The sequence below is a fragment of the Gymnodraco acuticeps genome, unplaced genomic scaffold (genome assembly GCF_902827175.1).
Source record: "Gymnodraco acuticeps unplaced genomic scaffold, fGymAcu1.1, whole genome shotgun sequence".
Classification (NCBI taxonomy): Eukaryota; Metazoa; Chordata; class Actinopteri; order Perciformes; family Bathydraconidae; genus Gymnodraco; species Gymnodraco acuticeps.
The window spans coordinates 231,758-253,720 of record NW_022990353.1 but is presented as its reverse complement, the minus strand read 5'-3'; the positions used below and the strand labels follow the sequence as shown (position 1 = coordinate 253,720).

Here is a 21,963-nt window from a genome sequence, read left to right as displayed (position 1 = left end):
GGTGGCAGTATACGCCGTGAAGTGGTTTGCGGCCTGCCAGTAAACCCAAAGCAGAAGAAGTGACGTCAGCGGCTTCATTTGCGTAATCTTCCCTCAGGGTACTTAATCCGGTGTGAACGCGATCTGTATTTAGTTCCATGGGGGTACTAAGTGCCGGGCACTAAGTACGGCAAAGTACTTGGTGTGAAAGCGGCTAAGGACAGGATACATATATCATATTTCTGTCATGGGTTTGGATTTGTGTTGCCATTTTCCATTTTTAGTTTCCCTCCTGTGTGATTGTGTTCACCTGCCCCCCCCCCCCCTGTGTTTCACCTCCCCTCTCCAGTTGTGTCTTGTCTTGAGATTACCCTTCTGTGTATTTAGTCTTGCTTTCCCTTGTGTTCCTTGTCCGATCGTCGTCAATGTAATCTGCATGTTCCTGACCGTGAGTTTGTTCTTGTTCCTTGTGCCTTGACCTTGTTTCACTCGGTTAGTTTTTCTTTGTTTTGTTTTCAGTTTTTGAATAAAGCTTGCTTATTGTTACAACCTGGACCCCTGTCTGTGTTATTTTACCCAAACCTGAAAATATCGCACGGAGACAGACAAAGAAAGAAACAGACAGATCCTACAGGGCTTTAGGTTTTAATAACAGGGCATCCCCCTGTCTTGTGTCTTTGTTGGAGATCTATCTTATCATGTTTCTCTACTTATTCGGAGCATAATAGTTGCCTATTGAAGATTCAAGTAGTTATAGAAATGTAACATGTAATGAGTCTCACCTGTGTATTTCCCCCCCAAAGAAGGTCATGGGGAATCCAGATGCTCCTCCAGCAAAGTCACTCATCATTAAGTCCACATTGTTGGGTAACTTGCCTCCATTTGGCCTGGTGCAGTCCACAGTGTTCAGGATCATGTGACCTAAAACAGAAACACAATTATTTGATTGCTTTTGATACATAACACTGTTATTACACCCATAGTATATCCATGTTACACTGTTAGACCTATATTACACCCATGTAACACCGTTCTTACACTGGTATAACACCCACTTTACACATGGACACAGCCTGTTAAATGTCACAGGATAGTGGATACAGACACCATTTAAGGGTTATCTTATGGAAGTCATGCATCTCTTGTAAAAACATTACAAATTGAAAACAAAAATGCACCTTTATATTCAACAATGAGGCAGGTGTCAAGTTCGGGGTGCACACCGTCCATCAGGATCATGAATCTTAGGTGTTCGTTCACCTGAAGCAGACCAAGGGACAGTGTAGTGAACAATTAGCGGAGTCTATTCATTATTATTCCATTATAACAGCCTATATTCACACATATTTTACAAAAGTATTTGTCATTACATTTTGCCAGACTCCAAAAGGAACAACATTGATGTTGGTCAGTGGGACTTGGCTTTGCTCCAAATACCTGTTGTATCAAGGAACAAAAGGGGCATTAAAACACATTTAAAGAAAAGTATTATTTTAAGTAACAGATGTAATGAATTAAAGGTGGGGTAGGTAATTTTGGAGAAACCAGCTCGAGTGCGTTATAATTTGAAAATACACAGCCGGAAAAAATCTGCCATTTCCACTTCCTCCTCCAACACACACGAACGCGCACATGACCAATGAGGGCACGAGATAAGTTTGTGCACAGATGGAAGGCTGACAAGCAGGTAGGCCATCCAGTTAATTTAGCTACTTAAGATATTCATTGCTATCGGGACGTTAAGAGCATTCCATGGAATATATCAAAAAGTGTATCTCGAGCCGGTTTCTCAAACTTACCCCACCTTTAAAGCGAGCTCAAAGACTGTACTAACCAGAAGACAGGTCTCGACGTGTCCCCAACATAAATGGGTACATCTGGCCTCCTCTTTGCCAAGTCTTTCAATGTTGGGTAACTACAAAAGAAAGGACAGTTCAAATCACAGATATACATAGAGCTCGGGAGAAATGACCACTGCAAAATCTATTGAAAGAATACAGAGTTATTGGCAAAGTCCTAATCACAATTTATACAAAATTGCTAGTAAAACCTCCTCTCTGAATAGTCTTTAGGTAACTAGAAAAGACAGGACAGGTCAGTGACAGAAAAAGAAGACTATTTCGCACCATGTTTCTGTTAGTAAAAAACAATAATAATTGAATGACGTTATGATAACCAGCTATTAATGCTTATTTTTATCTATTTATCTAAACCCCTTTTGCGGGTTATAAAACTGAAAATTAATGAAATGTATCATATCAACACATTTCACATAACTGTATCAGGTTAGTTGAAAGCAATAATATTAAGATGAAACAAATATGTTTTTATTTAAACATAATATTATTGCTTTCAACTAACCTAATACAGTTATGTGAAATCTGTTGACGTAATACATTTAATTAAAGACGACGGTTCAGTTTTTTCAGTGCAGGTACCCTTACCCGGTGCTCTATATATATCTATACTTCAACATTTGTCAAAACTGGTTAAACTAGAAGTATGTTATTGAACACTTTGAACTTTACAGTATCTGTTTTTCCTGCTTCTGCTAATCTCCATTCTTGGTCTTCAACACCCACAAATACAAATATGTAGAGATGTATACGGCCCTTATGGATATGGGGGTTTGTTAGTCTGTCGAAGGTAGCAAACAAGGCACCTGCGTTGTTTTTGTTTCTGGAATTTATGTCAGAGAAGAAAGACTGTCATGCATTTTTCAATTCCCAAATTATTAAAGTCAAGTCTCTCTTTATAGATTTCAAAATGAACCTGGATATTTGTTTTTCGCCATCTGCGTTCAGCTTTTTCTCTCTTTTTTCTGTTCTCACCGTCATGGCCTTTCTCCATGGAGATATTTTCCCTTACCTTAGTTGGCATCGAATTAAAAATGATCTACCAGCTCATTTACTGAGATGTTAGCGAGGACAAGCGTGGAAGAAATTCTGAGTTCCCTTGTGTTTTCAGATAAATACTGTTTTGTGGTTACCTCTTTTTCAACATGTATGTGAACAGAAATGGAGCTCTCAAAGAAAACACAGGAATGATCAGAGAGCGCAACATCAGTCACCAGGAGATATTCAGACCCATAATTAAGAGTCTTCTTTCAGCACTTGCTTGCTTCACAACATTTTTAGTACCACATTTGTCACAGTCAGGTGTTCAACCCTCCCCCAAGTTTTACGACAAAACGGCTAGTAAAGTAATTGAAACTTTCTGACAGGGATTGTCTAAATGTATGAGTTCTGCTATGTTAGAGGGCACTGCTGAGAGTCCGGGTGAGTGAACTCTGTATAAAGTGTTTCCTCAGACTGCAACACTTAAATCAGTGGTTCTCAAACTTTTTCTGTCAACCCCCCCTTTGGAGAAAAAAAAAAGTCGGGCCCCCCCAACAGAAATAGTCAGGCTCAGTGGCGGCGCCAGAGATTTATTTTGGGGGTTCTGTGGGGTAGCTTGATGTTTCATAGAGGGTGCTCAAACATTTAGGGTTTTCCATTAATGTACCGGTCACTACAGTGGAATTTTACACCCATGTTAGACTCTTATAACACCTAGACAATAATACCACCTTTAACACCCCTATTTCACTATTATTGCATCCCTATTATACTCACATTAGACCCTTTTTACACCTAGGGTGCTAGTGGATCGCCGGAGCTGTATTAGATTAACATTAACATGCTTATTGTAGTTGTAAGTGCACTGCCTTGCGGCCTGTAGCACCATCCTTGATGGAGCATGTGTGTGTGTGTGGGCTGGACCTGTATTTTACAGGAAAGGAGTGAGCAGAGGGTCGAGTTGTCGATTCTTGTTCAGTTTTCTGTGACTATCTGCCTCACCCTCTCAGACTTTGAGTTGCGCGCGCTGCTAAAGAGACGCGCAACCATGGAAACCAAACAATGGTGTAGCTGTATTAAAGTCAGAGTGGAAACAGTCCTGAGTAAATCTGATTTTGTCAGAAATTGGGAGAAATGTGGGAGAAATATGACCCCGGGAGGAAACCGGGAGAGGGCAGTGAAATCGGGAGTCTCCCGCAAAAATCGGGAGGGTTGGCAAGTGATGTATTAGGGCCAGAGATATGGAAAATCCACCCAAATGGCTCCAAAAGAGGTTTTTTTTGCTAAATCTGTCTAAAAAGGTCAAATATAACTTGTTTTGCATCAATCTTGATACAGGGTACTTATTATCTGTTGTACTTTGGATTCCTAAAGCTTTTAGTCTACAACCCATCATCCAAGGTTAGTTTTCACTATAAGTACAAAATATTTTTTGGACAGACACTATAATTTACAGTTTTTTACCATGTTTAATCTGAATTTTTTTTTAAATAAAAAACATCCATATTGATTCTGACTTTTCTACATCCAACTCACAGGTTTATCATTACTTTGAGAAAAAGATGATTAATTTAACCCTTTTAGAAGGGAAGTCATTTGTTCTGGGAATGTCATTTTCAAGCCTGAAACCTGAAAAACAGGCTTATAACCCATCCCCCCCCCCCCCCCCACCCGTGGGCCTGCGAACATTATGATTTGTGTGGAAACATTTCATTTTTAAGATTTTTTTTTATTTGAACCTCTTTTCCTTTCTCTTTCTTGATCCTCATTAACAACGGTCATTACAGTCCTTGACGGCGGTCTGTTCTAATGGATTAACAACGTGTCACATGTTTTGAGTTGACCAATCAGAACTTTATTTAGCCTCCGTATTGTTTATGGTTGAATGTGGGCCGCGAAAAAAGAATAGATTCTTAAGTGGGCCCTGAGTTGAAAAAGGATGGGAAACGCTGATATATGGTATAAGTTCAACTTAAAGGTCGCCTATTATGCAAAATCCACTTCTTCATGTCATTCTCTTCTACATCAACATGTGTCCCCTCTTCTTCATGTCTCTTCTACATCAACATGTGTCCCCTCTTCTTCATGTCTCTTCTACATCAACATGTGTCCCCTCTTCTTCATGTCTCTTCTACATCAACATGTGTCCCCCTCTTCTCCATGTCTCTTCTACATCAACATGTGTCTCCTCTTCTTCATGTCTCTTCTACATCAACATGTGTCCCCTCTTCTTCATGTCTCTTCTACATCAACATGTGTCCCCTCTTCTTCATGTCTCTTCTACATCAACATGTGTCTCCTCTTCTTCATGTCTCTTCTACATCAACATGTGTCTCCTCTTCTTCACGTCTCTTCTACATGTGTCCCCTCTTCTTCATGTCTCTTCTACATCAACATGTGTCCCCTCTTCTTCATGTCTCTTCTACATCAACATGTGTCCCCTCTTCTTCATGTCTCTTCTTCATCAACATGTGTCCCCTCTTCTTCATGTCTCTTCTACATCAACATGTGTCTCCTCTTCTTCATGTCTCTTCTACATCAACATGTGTCCCCTCTTCTTCATGTCTCTTCTACATCAACATGTGTCCCCTCTTATTCATGTCTCTTCTACATCAACATGTGTCCCCTCTTCTTCATGACTCTTCTACATCAACATGTGTCTCCTCTTCTTCACGTCTCTTCTACATGTGTCCCCTCTTCTCCATGTCTCTTCTACATCAACATGTGTCTCCTCTTCTTCACGTCTCTTCTACATCAACATGTGTCCCCTCTTCTTCATGTATCTTCTACATCAACATGTGTCCCCTCTTCTTCATGTCTCTTCTTCATCAACATGTGTCCCCTCTTCTGCATGTCTCTTCTACATCAACATGTGTCCCCTCTTCTTCATGTCTCTTCTACATCAACATGTGTCCCCTCTTCTTCATGTCTCTTCTTCATCAACATGTGTCCCCTCTTCTTCATGTCTCTTCTTCATCAACATGTGTCCCCTCTTCTTCATGTCTCTTCTACATCAACATGTGTCCCCTCTTCTTCATGTCTCTTCTTCATCAACATGTGTCCCCTCTTCTTCATGTCTCTTCTTCATCAACATGTGTCCCCTCTTCTTCATGTCTCTTCTACATCAACATGTGTCCCCTCTTCTTCATGTCTCTTCTACATCAACATGTGTCCCCTCTTCTTCATGTCTCTTTCTTCATCAACATGTGTCCCCTCTTCTTCATGTCTCTTCTACATCAGCATGTGTCCCCTCTTCTTCATGTCTCTTCTACATCAGCATGTGTCCCCTCTTCTTCATGTCTCTTCTACATCAGCATGTGTCCCCTCTTCTTCATGTCTCTACTACATCAGCATGTGTCCCCTCTTCTTCATGTCTCTTCTACATCAACATGTGTCCCCTCTTCTTCATGTCTCTTCTACATCAACATGTGTCCCCTCTTCTTCATGTCTCTTCTACATCAGCATGTGTCCCCTCTTCTTCATGTCTCTTCTACATCAGCATGTGTCTCCTCTGTGGAAAGAGATTCTGAAAGTTTCAGGAACAAAGATTCTCTCTCTTTTTGTCCTGATCCATTTCTATAAAAACCTGTCTGAAAATGAGCGGATCAGATTTTGGCCACTTTATGATGTCATAACGATAATAATAATAATAATTCCTTACATTTATTATAGCGCTTTTCCAGATGCTCAAAGCGCTTTTACAAATACACATTACACATATTTTGTATACATGCAATGGTCACTGTGGACAATACCCACAGGAGCAAGTTCAGGTGAAGTGTCTTGCCCAAGGACACAACGGCTTTACAGACGCAGCAGCGGCGGGTTTCACCCCTTGATCTGATGATCATTGCACAGCGCACTGCGCCACACCGTCCATCTTCACGCCTCGAAGTCATCGAGGCGCTTTTACAAGTACACATTAATATCATACATGTACTGTGGACATTACCCACAGGAGCAAATCCGGGTGAAGTGTCTTGCCCAAGGACACAACGGCCTGACGCAGTTCCCCAGCACCCCCCTTGATCTGATGATCAGATGCACAGACCACTGCGCCACCCGTCCCTATAACGATGTTTTGTCTTGTGTAACCATTAGCCAATCAGCAACCAAGGTAACCCCCCCCCCCCCCACCTTATCACCTGAATCTCCTCCTTGAGCACCATTGAGTTCTTTGTAACCAAATCTCTCTCAGACGGGCGTGGGGAGGGGCTCCTTATTTTCATCTAAAGTAACAGACAGCCAATCAGAGACATGTTCTGTATATATCAACACATCCTCACTCCCAGGTCGGCCTATGTTGACGTTATGTCAAGTCCCCTGTCGGCTTTTTCCAACGCAAGGGGGGGGGCCCTTAGCGTCCATTTTCAGCTTTCCGGGATGTCCATATGCTTCTATAGAGGCTCATGGAAGCACGGCGTTCGTTTGTGTCGGCTGCCCTTAAAGGCAATGTGAGCGTCCATTCTCATTGGATAACGGAGAATTGTACACCCGGAAGTAAGTATTCCCCTTACTGTCGATTGATTTTACAGTGTTCTGCACTACTCATCGACTAAAAAACACCAGATTATCCTTGTTAATTACACAACATTGATTGGTTTAAATTGTGTGCAATGCTTTTGTATTTTTCCCCTTCGATTCGGAGAAACAAATATGTTTTCGGAGTAAAGGATGGCAGAAGACACTACACTACCCAGAATCCCCAGCTATCGTTTGGACTACACCATGTGCTCTGTTTGACGTCACGTGATCTTCAAATTTCTCCCTGAAGAAAAAAAAAAATGGCCGAACTTCGTTTTATTCTCGATGGAAAATGCCTATTTTAAAGTTAGTTTGGCCATTAAAATGCGTTTTGATGTCATTTGATGCGAGAAATATGAGTTGTTATTTCAGATTATGTGTGCAGTGGATGTACATGATCTTTAGTTTGCTAGTTATTACGAAGATTACTTCAGGAAATTGCGTCCATAACGTTTTCATTGTTACCAAGGTGGTTGCTAGGGACGCTGCTATCGATATTATTTCTGTTATGTTGTGTAACTGTTTAATGGTGTTATCTTTATTGCTACCCCCTTCCCCGTCAATGTATAGTGTTGGTCCACAGCGAAAACATATTAGTTTAACAACATCCGCATCTAAAGATAGCCTACGTTATTTTTCCCCTGTGCAATTCCAGTCTCACATCTCACAGCACATCGTCATTAACAAATACCGGAAACAGACCGAAAACATTGAAAAAAAATACAATAATACTTTATTCCGAGTGTGCTTGCTTTTCTCTTTGGAAGTCATCACATAACGGCATTGTAATACACGGTTCAGCTGCATTAAATATTACATATCTGCCGTAGTTCTGTATTTATAGAGCCCTGATGAGAAGACTTCTAGACAAACATGAGGAACTGAAAACGTGACGTGGATCATAAATATATCAGCCATTAAACAACATCTTACATTTCTTTTCACACAATACGTCTCCTTGCAGTATCAACACTAATTCGGCTGACTTTTATATTTGATCCAATTGGTAGATAGGCTGTATTTACACCATAAAGGTGATATAAAGGGACACCTAGTGGTTAAAGCATGTTATTGAATTTCATTATTTTTATCATTAGATATTAATAGGATCCCTATAAAGTATATTCATTACTCGTTATTCTCTACTAATAGTTCATTAAAGACTGTATATAATGACTATTTTGCATATCCCTTTCAAGATTTCAAGATTTTCTAAGGTTTATTGACATATCATATAGGCACACACAACTATGGTGTAGTTATGCATTGAATGAAAAACTTGGGTCGCAGGTTCCTCAATAGTGCATTACAAGACATCTATCAATATTTGTGCGTACCTCCAGCAATGTTAACTATGTTGAAGCACTTATTTTAACTGATATTTTACATAATGTATTATACTCTTATAAGATGTATGTAGATATTTCATCTCCGACCTTGTCAGGTATTGAACAATCAATAAATAAAGAACACAGAATTGTTGAATATAAAACACAGAATTTGTTTGATTATACTAAATGATTTACAAATAAACACCACTGCATATTTACAACTGTTACACATGCTGATGTAACGCAAATGTTCCAACTTGGGATCAATAAAGTATATCTTATCTTAAGCTGATCGATGGCTATACTGCCATATTTGCAAAATGTGCCTCTGAACCTTAACAAGTGCGTGTTTCAGGCTTATCAATTAATGTAATGTAATGTAATGTTATCAATTAACAACAGGGGTCACAAACATAAGACCAGCTGTTAAATAAAGCTCTTCTGACCTTAGCTGGCATGTGTGCAATATTAATGCTGCCCATTATGGGCACAAGCAATTTTCACCCATTTATTAATTATATGTTTTAAATGTGAGTGTTTCCTATCCCCTAACCTCCAGGGATGTACACAGTTTAATACTGGCAACTTCTTATTATGGGAAATACGAAAACGTCTTTTAAAACTACAACTCCCAGTAGAGACGTGCCATAGATACAGAACATGTTGCGAAACAGAATAGCCAGCATTTGTAGTTCTGGGGACAGGGTGGGGGAGGGGGGACGCGGTGGACCCGTTCAAATCCAGTTTTGGACAGTCTGCCGTGATTCCATCCCAGTTCAAGTGCTGTTCGAGGCTCGGCGTAACCCTCGGAGCACACTCTCCAATCACAGAGCTTGAGGACTATCACGAGGTTTGTCAAACAGAGCACATGGTGTAGTCCAAACGATAGCTGGGGATTCTGGGTAGTGTAGTGTCTTCTGCCATCCTTTACTCCGAAAAAACATTTGTTTCTCCGAATCGAAGGGGAAAAATACAAAAGCATTGCACACAATTTAAACCAATCAATGTTGTGTAATTAACAAGGATAATCTGGTGTTTTTTAGTCGATGAGTAGTGCAGATATCACTGTAAAATCAATCGACAGTAAGGGGAATACTTACTTCCGGGTGTACAATTCTCCGTTATCCAATGAGAATGGACGCTCACATTGCCTTTAAGGGCAGTCGACACAAACGAACGCCGTGCTTCCATGAGCGTCCATAGAAGCATATGGACATCCCGGAAAGCTGAAAATGGACGCTAAGGGCCCCCCCCTTGCGTTGAAAATGGACGCTAAGGCCCCCCCTTGCGTTGGAAAAAGCCGACAGGGGACTTGACATAACGTCAACATAGGCCGACCTGGGAGTGAGGATGTGTTGTATATATCTGAGACCTGTAATATATTGATGAAAAAGAGTATAATAGTATAATAGTACAATAGGGGACCTTTAACTCCTTTTTAAGGAGTTATTATAAAAGGTGACGACAGTGGAAGAGTTTACCTGAGGTGGTCGGAGTGCATGTGGCTGATGTAGATGAGATCTGCAGAGCACAGTCTGTCCATGGCGTCTGCTGGAGGCTCGTGGAGGAGCCACCATCCTCGGGCAAAAGCAGGACCCTTTAACCACGGATCGAACATGAAGCGAGTCTCCCCAAACTGCAGCTCCATGCAGGCGTGGGTGATGTACGTCACCTGTGGGGTGTTTAAAACATGCTTTATATAGGGGTAGGGTAAGGGTTTTTAAGACAAGATAAAAGGGAACAGACATTTAGCAAAAACATCACTGAAGAGAAAAACATGCTCAAGACTCTCTAAGGTACATGTTATCTAGGACTTAAAGGTGGGGTAGGTACTTTTGGAGAACCAGCTCGAGAATTTGAAAATACACAGCCGGAGAAAATCTGCCACTTCCTTACAGAGCCCCTCCTCCTCCAACACACACAAACGCGCACATGACCAATGAGGGCACGAGATACATTTGTGCACAGACAGTGGCGGAGCTGGGGGGTGGCCAATAGGGTGGCCAGGATTCAGTGCCACGGCCACCCCAGCTCCGCCACACCCAAACACCCTCACCACAGGGGCCCAAACTATTTTAGAACATTAAGAAAAAAATGTTTAAGTAACCTTTCATCATTCATCAAGAATTAACATTAATAGGACTTTATATTGATAATGTACTCACTAAACTTACAATTCATTTAACTTATTTTCTTCCAAAAGTTAATTATCCATGTCTGCTGCATTCGACACGGTGAACCATCAGATCCTCCTTCACACTCTCCAAGAACTTGGAGTTTCAGGCTCTGCACTTTCCCTCCTCACCTCATACCTCAAAGACCGTACCTACAGGGTAACTTGGAGAGGGTCCGAGTCCGACCCTTGTCAATTAACTACAGGGGTCCCTCAGGGCTCTGTACTTGGTCTCCTCCTCTTCTCCCTGTACACAAACTCGCTCGGATTAGTCATTAGCCCGCATGGTTTTTCTTACCACTGCTACGCTGATGACACCCAGCTAATTCTGTCCTTTCCCCGCTCAGAGACTCAGGTCGTCGCACGCATCTCTGCTTGTCTAGCTGACATCTCTCAGTGGATGTCTGCTCATCACCTCAAGCTCAACCTTGACAAGACTGAACTGCTTTTCCTTCCGGGAAAAGATTGTCCCACTCTTGACCTAACAATCAACATCGGCACCTGTGTTGTTTCCCCGACTCAGACTGCAAGGAATCTGGATGTGATCCTAGATAACAAACTGTCCTTCACTGCAAACATCGCTGCTACAACCCGTTGCTGCAGATACACGCTTTACAACATCAGGCAACACACTCTCACTCCCTAAGCGTCCAGGAGCGACGTTTGGTCAGTGTCCGTGGCGTCCAGTTGTGACGCTCCTAGGCTCCTTCAGCGTCATAAACGGACGCAAATAGGTTTCAACTGATTGCAATGTATTCCCATCTGCGGCGGGATTTGACGCTCATGGAAGCACGGCATTCGTTTGTGTCGGCTGCCCTTAAAGGCAATGTGAGCGTCCATTCTCATTGGATAATGGAGAATTGTACACCCGGAAGTAAGTATTCCTCTTACTGTCGATTGATTTGACAGTGATATCTGCACTACTCATCGACTAAAAAACACCAGATTATCCTTGTTAATTACACAACATTGATTGGTTTAAATTGTGTGCAATGCTTTTGTATTTTTCCCCTTCGATTCGGAGAAACAAATATTTTTTCTGAGTAAAGGATGGCAGAAGACACTACACTACCCAGAATCCCCAGCTATCGTTTGGACTACACCATGTGCTCTGTTTGACAAACACCGTTTTTTTTCACCATTCATTCCAATGGCTGGCATCTATGTCACATGATCTTCAAATTTCTCCCAGAAAAAAAAAAACATGGCCGAACTTCGTTTATTCTCGGTGGAAAATGCCTATTTTAAAGTTAGTTAGTTTAAATTAGTTTTTTGTATAACCTTGCTTCGTGCAAGTGACAATTGTTGTTGTCTTCTCTGTGAACGTTTTTTTCGCCGTTCTTTTGCCATTTTGAGATTTCAATTTCTAGCGGAAAGCTAACCAGGAAGTGTTTTAGCACACCGCGTGACGCATCTGAACGAATCACGTTGTCAGAAATTGACACCAGCCAATGAGATTTCGTTTCTTGGTTTAAGACCCTTTTGTGCTTTCACGATTGGTTGCTGATACAAAGGAAATGACCATATTTGGATCCGATGAGATTGTGCAGGAGAGACGGAGCTTTTCCAACGATGACATTGTGCAAACAGCGGTCGCGGTACTTTATGTAACGTTAGAAATGCTAACTTTTAGTGAATTTAGGAGAAATATACAGATGCAAATAGACAAACTATAGTAAAATGAACACTTAAATGTGTATTTTGTACGTTTTCGTTCCAAAAGCCTGAAAGAAAACATGTTATGGAATCAAAGGCCGGGCCCGGCCCGGCACCGCCTTTTTTTTTTTTAAGCGGCTCCCTCCCCACTTTTGGCAGCACCCCTTGAGCAAAATGACTTCCCGCGGCTATGCTCCGGTGTGTAGTATTTTGGGTAAATACATTTACCAAACGCTTTCTCTATTTTGGCGTCCGTGTTCTTGGGAGTGGGAAAAGTGGGGAGAGTGCATTTTATGCTGCGCCTAGGTTCCACTAGGTCTTGGCGTAACAATATAATAGTGATTTCAATGCCACCCCAAAATGATCACTGGTTCCATCCTGGCCACCCCACTGAAAATGTCCTGGCTCCACCACTGTGCACAGATGGAAGGCTGACAGGCAGGTAGGCCATCCAGTTACTTTAGCCGGGCCGGCTCAGATGATTGGTCATGCTTTTTACAGCGCCACGGCTTCCACAGATGACGTTTTTTTTTATGGATTTTTTGTCAAAGCACTTAAGATATTCATTGCTATCAGGATGTTAAGAGCATTCCATGGAATATAACAAAGTGTATCTCGAGCCGGTTTCTCAAACTTACCTACCCCACCTTTAAGTACTTTAATTTAAGGATTGTGCAGAAAGGAGGTCTTCAGTTTAACCCTATTAAAATGTGAGACCCTGTATCTCCAATTTGATGGAAACAATTCATATTCGCTGTTCTTGACATGGTTGGTGTCAGAGCTGATGTTGTTATGGTAGGCTGAATCATAGAGTCAAAATGGATGAAAGAGAAGGATGAAAGGAATATAAAAGGTTAGAAAACTGTCAAAAGAACTATAATTTCACGGGAAGACTGTAACTTGTATTCATGTACCTGGGTTATTCATTTTTGTAAAGCACTTTGAATTGCCTTGGGAACAAACCTTCACTTCTCCTTCCTGGAGCTCCTCGGGCTCTCGAGGGTCCGCCAGCCAGGGGTCGACGGGGCTCAACTCAACCAACTGAAGCCCCCCATCATCCAAAATCTCTACTTCTGTAAATGAGGTAATACACACATGCTCAGCTGGTGAGGGTCAGAATCACTGTCTAACACACAGGGGAGCAGTGAAGTAACTAAGTAGATTTACTCAAGTACTGCACTTAAGTTCACATTTGAGGTAGTATATTTTCAGTCAAAGTATCTTCTTCTCCACTACAGTTCAGAGGTCAATTGTGTACTTCGACTCCACTACATGTATTTAATATCTTTACAGATGTGGATGAATGATGTGAAATCTAATCAAGTGTTGAATCAGACTTTAGTTCCACCTGGAGTAAATCCACCAGCTACCCTGCAGTATACAAAGTCATTCAAACTAGCTGCACCTTTACCAGCTTTGAGAACACTTTCATGATCAATCATTATAAAACATATCATATATATTATTCTGAAATGGACCAATCTGCACAATGAATACTTTTACTGTCGCTACTTTCACTATATTTTGATGAGAATACTTTTCTACTTTTACTTGAGGAACATTTTGAATACAGGACTTTTACTGTGACAGAGTATTCCTACTCTGGTACTTCTACTTTTACTCAAGTACAAGATCTGAGTACTTCTTCCACCTCTGTCTAACACTGGGTAGCCCTACATGTTGAACTAAGCTCCAGGAGTCACAATAAACATGTGTTCAAAGTTAGTAATTCAAACTAAACTTACTGGTTATGTTGAGGAATAGTAAAAAACTGTTTTGTTGGGGTAAGAAAATAGTTGTGGTTTCTGTTGAAATATGTATTATCAAACAACTGTGTGAGCCGAGAGATCAAAGTTACCATGGTGACAACGTTATCAAACACCTGTGTGAGCCCAGAGATCAAAGGTGTTCCATCATGTGCTGAAAATGCTGAATATTTGTGTTAGCAGAGTAAGCATAACTTCATTGCTGTTTAGCATCCAAATAAGCGGAGGAATAACGAAACATCAGAGACAGTGACATTTCATTCAACGGACTCTCCCATTGGAGGCGTGGCTTTATTTATAAAGTCTGTCGGTTAGATCAGCAGCCCAAACTGCATCGCTGTATGCTTGTAAGCCCAGTTGTTCACTCTTACTTTTCCGGTAACACAGTTCCCTGTCGATTGTACCTTTCAAATATCTCAGTACATGCGTTACAGTAGTCCATTGCTCTTCTGTCGGCTCAGAAAAATACTGGGACAGTTTACTGACAACAAAACTCAAATCAGGCCTTGTGCACACAGCCAGGTAGATCAGGCTACCTACTGCCTCTCTGTACATTCTAACATCCTTCATCGGTACAGCATCATCTAAGTAGTTCAGTTTTTGCTCACAAGGTGTCGCTCTCGGTTTACAATCCTGCATGTTCAACCTTTCAAGTATTTTGTTCACATATTTCTTCTGTGACATCTTTACACATGAATCAGTTTGATGAAGATCAATGCCCAGGAAATGTTTTAGTTTCCCCAAGTCTTTCATCCTGAATTTAGCTGTGAGCATCTCCTTAACAACTTTCAATGCATTGTTATCACTAGCTGCAATGATTATGTCATCAACCCATATTATCATTATCACTTTCCAGTTTTCAGTTTCTTTTGTGTAAACACAATGGTCAGCCTGGTTCTGTAGGAACTCTTTTTCACTCAGATACTCATGCAGCATTTTGTTCCAATTTCTGCCTGACTGTTTAAGCCCATATAGTGACTTTTCTAGCTTGTACACCAACTTTTCACCTTTACTGGATTTGACCTCAAAACCTTCTGGCTGTTCCATGTATATATCTCAGTCTATTGGTATTATCCGCCGCCTCCCTCATTACAAGGGACACACTTTTGTCATCAAGAAATTGGATAAGCTCTGCATAAGCCTCTTCATTTTTCCCTTCATCGTCCACCTCTTCATCTTCCTCAATTATGTCCGTAGGACTCCTTAAAATAGTATTCTTCAGTCCCTATAAGCGAAGATGGCCCAAGAATTTCGTCTCCCACAGTTCATAGTTCTTTTCATCCCCGTCAAACACTAGCCGAGACCAGCGGCTACTGGATCCTGCGCCCCACCTGCTCATGGCGTTAGCTTAGCTTGCTAATCCACCACACGTGCTACGTTGCGACTTTCCATCGGTGGACAAACGCCGGAAATACTTATTTGGGTGTCTCTGGGCCCATAACCTGTTAGCAGAGTAAGCATAACTTCATTGCTGTTTAGCATCCAAATAAGCGGAGGAATAACGAAACATCAGAGACAGTGACATTTCATTCAACGGACTCTCCCATTGGAGGCGTGGCTTTGTTTATACCCATCATGACCTTTAACCTGTTACGCTATTGGCTTCCGGTCATGCACAACAAATAACACGAATTGGTAACACATTTACCTGAATGTTAACAATTTGAATGGTTTCTGTAGCTGAAGTTGTTGAGAGCCAAACTATTTGGTTGAAATAATAAGAAGTGGAAGCTGAAGAATAAAGATTTGAAGAACAGCAGTGGAAGGCTGTGCAAAAGTTCACACAGACAACTATTGATGGACATCTACAAAGAAAAGGTCATTTACCAAGCTCGTCCTGCAAGAAACTGTCAGGTGGGTTCACATATTTCATCGTTGACACGTTCAACTTCCAGTTGTGCTTCGTGCATTTCACAGTCCTGTGAACAAAGAGACTGTCAGTGGTAATTGAAGACATACTGTACTTAATCCCAGCTTTGTGATTATGGCAGACACATTTCAAAGATTCAAAGGCTTTATTGTCACGGTAGCTACAGTGGAGATATGGTAATGAACATTTTAAAAGGTCCCCTATTATACTGTTTTCATCAATATATTATAGGTCTCAGATATAGAGAGCCAAAGTCCCGCCCTTCTACTTCCGACCCATGGGACCATATTTGGGAGAAAAAAATGTATGGTAGTCAATGGCGAGAGAGAAATTATCTTTCGATCCCGCTTGAATTGTGCCATGAATTACACATATGATGTTTGTACATTTAAAAGATCATTTTGCAAGTCAAGAAAAAATGTTTTTGTCGTAACAATGTGAAGTAATAATAATAATAATGTGTTAGCGCTTTTACAGGTGCTCAAAGTCGCTTTACAGAGATAGTGCACTGGAAAAAATGCTGCTCCAAAAACAAGTTAAACAATAATTAAAAAAAGCTGTTTTCACTTGAAATAATTAAATAAATCTGCCAATAGAACAAGTGAACATTTGCTTGGTTAGATTTCTTGAAATAAGAAGGGATATTTAGATAAATCAGATCTTGTAATTAGCTGAAGAACTCATTTGTTGTTCTAATCTACGCACGAAAAGTTTATTATTCCGCCGACTTATTTTGGCCCTCTTCTCCTCCCGCATTGAACATCGCAGAAACTCCGTTCAAACATCAAAACGTTCAGCTCGGTCGGGAATCGATGGCTATTACTTTTCTCATTCATAACTTTCATAATTCCAGAGATACATCCCATAATACATCACATTTTTAACCATTGAAGTCAATGGAGAAATTCTTCAACTTCAACTAATCTTCATGCGACTTCAACTGCTAACTGTTCATTCATGTTAAACATTGTTCAGACCTTGTTTTAGAGGTTTTCTTCACATTTTAACATTAACTAGAGTGCGTGATGTCACAGCTAGAGGGTAGAAAATCTTGAAATTTGCCTTCATATATTTTTTTTAAACTGCCATAATTCCCAAACCCTACATTCCTGAGACATAATCTATCATGACAAACGTAGGAAAACATCTCGTAGCTTGAAAAATGACAAATAATTAAGCAAAAAATAATTAAACAAAATGCCTCTTGAGGGCATGAAGTGACAAACACTTTCAACATGTCTCCATTAAAGCCCATTGTAATTTCAGGCAGATATTTCCTCAGGGTAGCAGCCGCACACCTTTAGTTAAACTGCCAAAAAGGCCATATTATTAACCCGAAACTACACAAAAATTACACGTCAGATACTCAACTTCCTTGACATGCTTCACGTTTTGAAATTTGTTACAGTTCTTCCACAAAACGTTCACATGTAAGAGGTTTATCTCTCATTCAGAACAATGCAAACCTGTGATCTCTGCACACCTCGTTAGTTCAAATATAAACACCTGTGTAATGGAACACGATGATGTCATCACTCCAGCTGACGTGCTCAGAGCAGCAGACTTCAGATAGCAGTGTGCCAACAGTCCAGCCGTGAAGACATCTACGGGACAGTTTTGAGATTTCTTCAAATGCCGTTACCATGGCAACACAATGCTCGCCTTGAAACACGGTTTTCTCATAACTTCAGTGAATATACTCCAAACAGCCCAGAACTTCACAGGTTTGGTAACGATGCAGCCATCAACGCATCTAAGCGTAGTATGGGGTGTCATCAAATGCCGTTGCCATGGCGACAGACCACTCGCCATGAAACACGATGTGGCTGTAAGTCCAATCGACACGGTGCAATCGTCCCCCAATCTTCACTTGTATATCACCGGTCCATGCCTCAACAGCTCTATGTGAAATTTGAGATCTCACCATATGCCGTTTCTATGGAAACGCATCCCTCGCCATAAAACATGATGTTGCTATAACTCCTATGAAAATGTTCAAAAAGTGCTCAAACTTCACATGTGTGCTAACAGTCCAGCCGTGAAGACATCTACAGGACAGTTTTGAGATTTCTTCAAATGCCATTGCCACGGCAACACAATGCTCGCCATGAAACACAGTTTTCTCATAACTTCAGTGAAACTGCTCCAAACGCCCCAAAACTTCACAGGTTTGGTAACGATGCAGCCATCAATGCATCTAAGCGTATTATGGGGTGTCATCAAATGCCGTTGGCATGGCGACAGATCATTCGCCATCAAGTTAGTTCAGAAGTTTGCAGTTCAAATATTCTGCTCCTTTTCCAAGCCTTTTTACTTTCTTTTCTTCTCTCATCACACATTCAAGCCCCCAGTGTTCATGTATCATTTCAATCTAAATTCTTCACTTTCTTCTTACACATTACATTTCAGCATAGCAGTTCAGCGTCAGCTTTTCAGCATAAAGCATTTCCACTAGCAATTTCTTCAGGAATTGCATTCTCTAGTTTTGAACTACATTTCACCAGAATCAGGAAATGCTGTTACAAAATAAGTCTCAAATACTCAAAAGTGTTCTGTTTTCTGATGTTAGTTGGTGATTTTATAATAAATATGTAAAGAAATAAGTGTTTCATCTGAGATACAACTCAAAATAAGATGTTTTGACTTAACAAGATGATGCATTGTCTAAAAACAAGACCCGATATCTTACTGCAGTGTCACTTCTGAAGTTATTATGTCTTATATCAGGTGTAGAGACATATTCTGACTAGATAGTAGACGAGTTGGCAAGATTTTGAGTTTGTGTGTGAAAAGAAAAGAACAGCAAATAAATATAGTTAAAGTCAAATTAAAATCAAGCAATACAACAGCAATCACACATTAAACGCCATATTGAAGAGGTGAAGAAGTATCAGAGGTTACAGCGACTCTGTCCTTTAGCACTGCTTCCCGAGCCATCAGGGGACTTTCTGATGATTCCTCCTCTGTCTATTGTCGTGTGTTTTGACGTCACTTTTATCCCTGGGAAAAACCCTTATGGAAACACTCCCTTTAATATTGGGTTGCAAATTAACATTTTCCAAAGGGGGGTTCGTTTAGCATGAGACACTTGAAATAACTAAAGGATAAGTTAAAAAAGAAAGTGAGGTCATAGAAAGCAATGATTGAGAGTCAGAGCTAAACATTTCAGATGTGTGTATCTCACACTGCACTGTAACTTTAATTCATGTTTTATTATCTTTGCTTTTAAATGAGTGTTTTGAAACGCCATTTTACAAGATGTTTCTTAATTATATTAATGTCTTTCATTTCTGTAAAGCACTTTGAATTTCCTTGTGTTAAGAGGTGCTATAGAAAATAAACTTGCCTTACTGGGGATATGACTTTATATTCATATGGAATTACAGTCCAAAATACACACAATTGTCTAATTATTAACTTATCAAATGGTTTTTGTTAGGGATTAATTTTGTCTTTACTCCTAGACATTTAACCTTATTTTGTGTGTTGACATTTACGACCATCCCTGCTTCTAATCTCCCGTAAGGAATGTGTTAATGCAGTCGTATGTTGATACTAGGTTTTATGGCTTGACCAGGGCATAGGGAGGTTTTGCGAGTGTGAGAACGCTGGCTCTCTAAGCTCTAGAGATGTGAGAGACATCTCCTGTGTCTGCAGATGTTTTACGCCCATCCCCAATATGTGGATTTGACTCTCTGTAAACTAGTTAAAAGGTCTACCAAGATGCGAGGCTGATCAGATTTGACATGGCAAACCACCCGTGCAGTCAGAACCTTTGACTGTGTGACTTGTGATGTGAATTTCTGCGGCCGATGCTTGTATTAACAATACGTATTAAATATGTTTGACATCAGAACTCCTGCTCGTCCCGTGTCTCCTTCATGAGTCGGTGACTCCCACTGCATTGCTACACAGAAGTTTCCTCCACAATTTTTATGATTTCTTGTTAAGTTATCTAAAATGTGTCATCAAAGACCCTTGGAATCATTATACAAACACACGCTTAAAATAGCAGATAAGAAATCAGTTTATTGTCATCATTGCCCAATACTCACAAACTACAACTTGTTGAGCTAGGAAAATGTAATTAGATATGCAAATGCTTGCCTCGTGTACAAAATAATACACGGCCTTACCTCACCTCCACTCAGACATGTTATCACCATATGCACACTGTGACGACCCCTCCACACCATGTGGGGTGCCGTCTGGTTGTGTGTGTGTTTGTGTTTGCAGGTTCCCTTGCCTGACGAGCTGCACCTGTTTGACGAGCTGCATAAGCCTTGATGAGCTACACCTGGCCGGAAGCCATAAAAAGAGCCCAGCCGGATACGTCGGTTTCACTCCTCTGGGCACTTTTCTCTGCGCCAGTTTCGGGGACTTGTTGCTGGTGTCCATTTAGTGTTGTGTTTAAACAAACTATATATTCTTACCTCTCGTCTCGCCTCCCTGCTTTATGTTACAGCCCACGAGCCGGGTTGTAACATAACCTGTAACTAGGTCAACAAGAGCTGCAACAAGAGGAGACTGCGTTGTTCCATTAAGGAAGAGTTCATTCAGTTAATATTCATTTTATTTTAAAGCTGCACAACAGTGGAACTCAATCCCAGTAATGATTAGAGAACAAAACACCTGCAGTTTATTCAAATCTCATTTAAAAACATGCTTAGTGGAAAATCAGCTCTGTCAACACTGACACAATCTGCTGTTTGCACATGTGCCTTGACCTGTTGCTATCTGTCTGCTTTGTGAATACGTCTTTTTGTTTTGTTTTTATATATGCTTTTATCATAATATAAGCATCTATGTTGAATGTTGTTTTACTGATTGTATTTACCTGACATTTGAAGTGAAACAAATTGTTTAGGATGACTTTCAACATCTGTCCAGGGACTGCAGATGAAAAATAGTCTGATGGCTAACTCTGGCGCATTTACAGAAATGTTAATCAATGTGCACTGTCCCTGTCAAATAAAACTAAATAAATAAAGTCTATGGAGGCCCATCTGTTCGGATTTATAACTAATAATAGGTTACCTTTAAGTCCCAGGCAGCAGCTCCTAGAGTGATGCAACATAGATTTATAAAACATAAAAAACAATGAAATAGTGCAAGACCAATGTGCAAGTAATGCAGATTAGGTAAAATGTTCAAAAATATGTAAGAAATACATATATTCATAAACCTTTTGGTGACGTCTCAATACTATAACATGCTTTTTATGTCACTTAGTTTAACTTAAATTCCTGCTATAATTTTCTTTAGCCGTGGTTGTGTACTTATTTGTCTTTATTTCTATTTTATGACAAATTTCTGCTTTCCTTTTTATTATTGCATGCCTTTTTTACTTTCCACTTTACTTTTGCTGCAACGCTGTACATTTCCCCGCTGCAGGACTAACAAAGAGATTCTGATTCTGATGTGAAAACCAGTAAATGCAGAAGTATCTATACCCGGGTGCCAACTGCGGCCCGCTGTCTATTTTGAATTTCCTTCAGAATATTCAGGAGTATGGCCCACACTTGAAACTTGTGCTTTTCTTCTATTGTTCTTTTGTAATATATATGTATAGTAAACATATAATACACATTAGTATTCCCCCTTTTCAAATAAATTCAATCAATTACATTTGAAAACATTTTATAACACATCTTAGTTGATAAAAAAAGCCCAATACCTTATTAGTATAACAAGTTTCAAATATACCCTTCATATTTTCCCCTATAAGCAGTCTGAAGCTTCTGTTTTAAGGGATGAGCTGCCAACACTTTTTGTAACAACATAAATGAAATGTGTGCTGTTTTTTTGTCTTAATACAAATTCAAGT

At 40.4% G+C, this 21,963-nt stretch overlaps 1 pseudogene; it reads right to left on the bottom strand.

The window, feature by feature from the left end:
• The window catches only part of LOC117551230, a 31,308-nt pseudogene that overhangs the window by 7,546 nt on the left and 1,799 nt on the right, over window positions 1-21,963 (bottom strand).